The following is a 7,049-nucleotide window of genomic DNA, read 5'->3' on the forward strand; positions in this document are numbered from 1 at the left end:
TGCATCCCAGTCTGGATTCCGCAGCAACCACAGCAACTAGACCGCTCTCCTTGCCGCCACGGAAGAAATCCGCAAGCTACTTGACCAGGGACACCACGCAGCCCTCATTCGCCTAGACCTCGCCCCGGCCTTGGACACCGTTTCACAACGCACGCTTGCAGACAGGCTTCATGATGCAGGGATTCAAGGAACTACCCTCGAGTGGATCCATTCCTTTCTCTCCGGCAGAACGCAGATGATCAGACTCCCTCCCTTCCTCTCCGAACCCCACAATATCAAATGCAGAGACCCAAGGATCTTCGCTCAGCCCCACGCTTTTCAACGTCTACATGGCCACCCTCGTCGCCATCGTCAGACAGAATGGGCTCAGCATTGCATCCTACGCCGACGACACTCAGCTCATCCTCTCACTCACAAACAATCCCGAAGATACCAGACCCTGCTTCCTGAAAGGAATGGAGAATTTGGCAGCCTGGATGAAGGAAAGCTGTTTGAAGCTCAACTCAGAGAAGACCGTGGTCCTCATCCTCAGCCCCTCCGCCTGGGACAACACCTGGTGGACCCCCGCCCTCGAAACCCACCCACCCCTACAGACCACGCACGAAATCATGGCATCATCCTCGACTCCTCCCACTCTATGAACTGCCAGATCAACGCATTCACCACCACCAGCTACAACTGCCTGCCCATCCACCGTAAGTCCTTCAAATGGATCCCCCACGACTGCAGAAGGACCATCACCCACATCCTCATAATCAGGAGACTGGACTACGGCAACGCCCTATACGCCGGAATCAACAGAACACTACTACACAAACTCCAAATCATCTAGAACGCCGTAGCCAGACTTGTACTCGGGACACCGCGCCACGAACACATGCCCCAGCACCTATGAGACCTCCGCTGGCTCCCCGTTGAGAAAAGAGTAAACTTCAAACTCGTCACCCACGCCTACAAATCTCTCCACAACATCAGACCCAAATGCCTCAATGAGAGAGTATCCTCAAGAGGAACCTTCGGTCTGTCTACCTCACCCCGGCAGAGGTTCTTCGCATCCGCAGTAACAGAACAGGCGTGAGAGACTTCTCCTACATCGCGGTCAAGACATGGAACGAGCTCCTGGTTAACATCAGATGCTCCCACACCCTGCACACTTTCAGGAAGGATCCCAAGACCTGGCTCTTCGACAGATCTTGAGCTGCACCCCCACCCCTACTAGTGAGTAGCTCACTTTATAAACCCCAATTGATTGAAAGTTAGAGGTTCAGTCCTCAATCATAGTTTTCATGGTCCCTACTTCGCGCTGGAGCATGTTGACTAGTTGGATCATGTCCTGGGTTAGTCTCTAGCACTACCTCTGTACTGTTAGCTGATGGTAACTGTGGTAACTGGGCAGTCTGGGGCCTTTCTTCCCTATCTATGGTAGTCAAATCCGACAAGGGCAAAAATCTGTTTGTACATATAAATGTGGGGTCTATTTGTTGAGGGTTTGACCCAGGCGAGCTAGTAGTTGAGTGTTCAGCTCTCGTTGTGTTGCCCTTTCCCTCAACATTAGAAATAGCTGGCCCTTTGTTATGTGGTTTTGAAGGAGCGAGGTGGTAAAAACAAAATTTTGTGTACCCCTCTCGAAATCAATGTTCCATAACGTTAACATTTACTAATGGTATGTTATTGTGAATTAATCAGCCATAGTATAAGATGCATACACTTTTTACACACGGGAGTACTATTTTTGCTTGCATGTTGCAATAAAATGAACTAATATGTATTGTTATCGTGTTGTGAATTAATGCACAGCTTAAATATAAACAAACGCAGCTTAAATGTCCTTATTATACACGTTTTGTGCTAGAAAAGTCATCAGATATGTAAGTATAAAGTGCATTTATGTGGCTTATTTGCTAGGTAACAACTAATGGGTAAACATTAGTATGGTGAGAGGTAAACAGAAGGGCTTCAGTTCCATATTTAACATGAATTTGTGTTTGTTTCTATGATAGTTCCAAAAAGTGGCCTCTGAGGCCTGTCTGCAAGATGGCTGCCCGGGTAAACTGTGAGCAAAAGCTGGACAGCGCAGGCGCGCCTAAAGCCTGCAAGTCAGAGTGAACTGCCTGTGCTCGGGGAGGTTCAAGGCCACTCTGCCCCGGAACCTAGGATGGGTGCCAAACATGGATGTTTGAATGTTCTGATCCGGGGAAAAGGTCCTGATGTTGCGACTGAAGGGAATGACTAGGCTATGGACTGTCCTAAAACAAAGCCCCTTTATTTTTCTGCTGAATCGTTGTAAAAATTATGTTGTAATGGTGAGAAGATGCTCATCCACCACGATTTTGTCCAATCAGAATCCAAATAAGTAATAGTAGATATTTTTTAGATAGATTAAGTTAGGAAAATAGTGTATAAATACCCCTGGTTTTGTATAGAGGGGGTCGCTTTTCCAATTTCCACTCAAAGTGCTGCCCGACTGAGGACTGACTCCAGGATGTAAGAACTCTTTGAATTTATTTTGTTTGCTTTACAGAACTGAAGGATAAGATGAGGGTGTTAGTTAGGGATGTTAGGAGAGAGTGAATTTAGAACTGTCTGTCTTTTGCTAAACTTTTAACTGATTTCTAAAGTAAGTGATTTTTCCTGCGCTCTAAATAAAATGATCATTTTGAAATATAGTTTGAGATTTACTGAATAAAGAATTAATCAATGCATAAATGTCAGACAAAATAAAGTTTTGCTTTTAATAAAATTGGGAAAATTGAATTTTAAAAGCTGGTCTTGTGATTTTCCTACGCCTAATTTTCTTTCTAGCAGATCCATTGCCACTATGGTGGTGCGTCTGAATAATGTAATGTTTGAATAAAACCATGGTAAAGTGTAATAATTTGTAGGTTTATATAATAACTGATTAGATAGGTTTAGACACTCCAACAAATGTTACAGCATTTCTCCAGTGTGATTCGCCAAAAGCCCTGAAGCCAAGAGTAAGTGAACGGAATAAAAATGCAGTGTTATGGGCCACACTGACGTATGGTTGTGTGTTTAAAGGTTTTCAGGGAAATGGTGAATACTAATTAGAAATGATTTTTGGAGCCGTGCTGTAGCAGTTATATCTTGGTAGCAGAGTAGTGGTTGCTAAGGAAATTAGCTAGGGTTATGTATAAAGTTGAAGTTGAAGTTGAAGGGTTTTGTAAAGCGCTCTACTACCAGGCGGTTTCTTGGCGCTGTAGAAGGAACCTGAAACTGAGGGAAAGAAAAGAGGGGTGTAAGAGGAGAAGAGTTAAGAGGACTAGGCGGAAGAAAAGAGATGGGTGTTCAAAGCAGCCCGAAAGTCAAGGTAGGAGGGAGTAGATCTGATAGCTAAGAGAAGGGCATTCCAGAAGAGTGGAGCGAGTGTCGATAACCTGGAGCCACCCGATTTCTTTTTGCGGAAGCGGGGGACCTGGAGAAGGGACTGGGTGGAGGAACGGAGATTTCTGGTTGGAGTATAGGCAGTGATTTTAGATCTGATGAATTCAGGGGCAGTGCCGGCTAGGGACAAGAAAGTCAGGCAGCCCATCTTGAAGAGTGAGCGTTCCCTGATGGGGAGCCAATGGAGGGTCTTAAGCAGGGGGGTGGTGTGGCTGGATTTGGGGAGCCTGTAGATGAGGCGCGCCGCTTGATTCTGGATGAACTGTAGGCGCCGGCACTCATAGGCAGGGATGCCCACATAGAGGGCATTGCCGTAATCTAGGCGAGATAGAATCATTGCCAGAGTGATGGTTTTGAGGGCTTCGGCTGAGAAGTAGCATGAGACTTTGCGGATGGTTCTCAGGGACAGAAAGCAGGAGGAGACCACCGAGCTGATTTGAGGTCACAGAGAGAGATCTTGGATGACTTTGATACCCAGGGTTTTCACAGAGGCAGAGGGAGACGGGGGAGTGCCAAAGATGGGGGGCCAGAAATCGGAGGACCAAGGATTAGAGGGACCACCGATAAGTGCTATATACAATTTGATGTATAAGATTTATGACTAACATCTGTTGAGTTCGTATTACGTTATATGTAGTTTGAAAAGGCTTCCAAGTGTTGAGTGAAGCTAGTGTCTCTGTCTGCAGGCGGAGGAAGTGTGGCAGGTAAAGTTGCACAGTACATTGGTCTGTATCAAAAAAGGAGTATCGTCGAATACTGCGGTGGTATTGTCGCATATCACTGTATAGGGACATTTGGTGTGAAAGGATAAATGTATAGTGAGGGCAGTCTATGAAATTTCAACCTTCAAGCACAGGGATCATTGCGTATCCTGATTAAAACTTACTGTTGGTAGAGTAGTAGGACTTAACCCGAGCTTGAAAGAAGGGTAAAGGAGCGGCAACTACTCTGGCGATAGAGGAATTCTGTGGTAGGTTAGATGGAAGCGCTGCCTACTAGTGATACAGAGTTAATGTGTATATGAATAGGGTTTTCTGTATGAACATGTGTAAATGATATTGCAATACGCGTTCTGATGAAACTCTGGGATTGTCTCTAAGGAGGTGAGAAACATCTCTGTATGTGCTTTCCTGGAGAAACGAGTTCGTTATTGCCTGATAGAAGGGTAAAATAGGGTAGTGCTATTTTGTCAACGAGTCTAAAAAATTCTGAGGAGATAAGCGTCGTCTACTGCGGTTACAGAATACTTGTGTGATTGAGAAAGCTATCACTTTATTAGCGAAACAGGCAAATGGTATTATTTTGTGTAAGTTACTAACTGATTTTGTAAAATACCTTGTGAATACGGCTTCTTGAAAAAACCCTGTAAAGGAGGGGTCAGTTGGCGCAGCAGAAGCCGGAGCGCTGGTGACGTCAAAAGTGTCGCGCTGGGATTGGTCCTCGTGATCGAGACAGAGTAGGAGCTGATTGGTTCGTCACAAAAAGCAGCAAAAGCTATTGGTTAGGCACTATAGTGACGTATCATGTTCTAATTGGTGCATTAGTGCAAACCGCGCTGTGATAGGGTGGTGTTACGGAATCAGCAATAGAATAGTATGCGATCTTTTGAAAGCAGGAAAGTTTATCGAAAATGTCATATTACTATTATGATGATGACAAGAAGAAACCTTCATGGTTTAAAAAACTGAAGAACATGTTTGTAAAAGATAAAGAGGTAGTTACGAGAGAGGGAAAGATACTTCCTTCACCGAAGACACTTGCTTCTTATATGATATCGAAATATGGTTACCATACGTGTGTTTGGTTGGAGAATTGGGTACAGTATACCAAGGATGATGGTGTGTTAGCTTTCCCAGAAGGAGGATCTTTTGATTTGGCAATCTTGCGAAATTTAAGAGACAAAATGATGAAATTTTAACCGAGACCTAGACCAACTCAATTTGAAGCACTGGTTCAGTGGGAAGATGAGATGCATGAACTGGAAAGTGAGAGGTTGAGCAGGCATATCAGACCAAGTGGTAAAGGTCGAGATTTATGGGGAGAAACCCATGAAACTAGAATACGGAGATGGAGGAATGGTAGTATGTGTGATGGTATGTATCCAGTCAGATTGGTAGAAGAATATGAGGGACGGAAATGTACAGAAAAAAAAAAGAATGTTGAGTCAAGGAATCACAGTTATGGCGAAAGTGAATCAGAGGATGCTGTATTAGAAGAAATATTAAATAGGAGACCGCCACCATATCAACCAAGTTCTTTATGGACTACCCCGAATGCCCCAATAGCAGAAGAAAGAGTTAATGAAACGCCAAGACAACCATCAAATTTCCGAGATTTCCCTGAAAGAGTAGAGACAAGATATGTCCCGAGTACACCGATAGGAGAAGCTAGAATTACAGGTACTCCTATACAGAGTAATGAATCACACAAAATTGTGCTAAGTGCTGAAAGACGAAATGATGTGCAACCAAGTATGTCTGATTATGAAAGTTCTGCACATGATCTGATTCAAAATCTTACTAAAAAATATGGAAGCTGTAACTGTCCCAGTAACGATAGGACCTGTAATACCAGTATTTGAAAATCAGAGAATAAAAGAGCAGAGTTTAACAATTCCATTACAACAAGGTCTGCAGAAAGCAAAAGGGAATACTTATCCTGATTTGCCAGAAATAAGGCGAAATATAAATGTAAATCCACCAGAGTTGACTTTTAATCAAAGTTTGTCATGCAGATACCCAACAGCAGCAGAATCTGACTCTGCAACCCCAGAGAGAAGTGTAGACAAAATAGATTTAACGCAGACACCCATGGGACCATCAGATAAAAAATTAAGTGAATGGATTAAAACATTAAAATTAAAAGAACAGGAATCAAAAGTGCTGGATGTGGCTAAATTAAAAGTAGATATGGGAGAGTTAATAATTGGAACGATTGGGACAGACAGAGTAAAAACATACCAGGATGATGAGCTCATGTTTTTATGTAAAAGCATAACATGGAGAGCTAAAACAAGGCATGATCAGCTAGAAGAAGTGGCAAGTAAATGTGGAATAGAATAAAAAAAAAAAATCATTGCAGAAGACTTATCGAGTAGATTTTGCAGATAGAGACATTGAAAACATGAATACTGCTAGAAGAGTTGATTGTGTTATTGCATAAATGGGGTGATGTAGGTAAAATGAGAGTCAAGTGGGCAAAGAAGAAAGAAGAAACTAGTGATAAATCCACATTAGCTTTTCCAATCAGAGAAAAAGAAACAGTGGCAACTGAGTTCCCTATGATAGAGATACCTGGACGAGGATATGTGCAGGTTTCTTGTAGTAGACAAGATATATTGTCATTTACAAATGAATTCCCCAGATTGAGAGAGAAACCAGTAGAGTGGTATCGACATGTAGACAGATTTGTAAAAGTGTCAAAAGTATTATGGATCGATTTGGATGGATTATTTGACATAGTGGAGGAGTGTAGCTCACTGATTAGAGCTGCAGACCCTGATGCAGAGGTCTGGCCCGGGACCAGGGTTCAATTCCTGACGCGGCAGGGTCCTGAGCCCAAAAATGTCCACGGACTCGATAATTCTCGCCTCGGTGCCTATTCTAATCATGGGGTCCCACGCTGCAACTCTGGGCAATAGTTGCTTA

The sequence above is a fragment of the Lissotriton helveticus genome, chromosome 3_2 (genome assembly GCF_964261635.1).
Source record: "Lissotriton helveticus chromosome 3_2, aLisHel1.1, whole genome shotgun sequence".
NCBI lineage: Eukaryota > Metazoa > Chordata > Amphibia > Caudata > Salamandridae > Lissotriton > Lissotriton helveticus.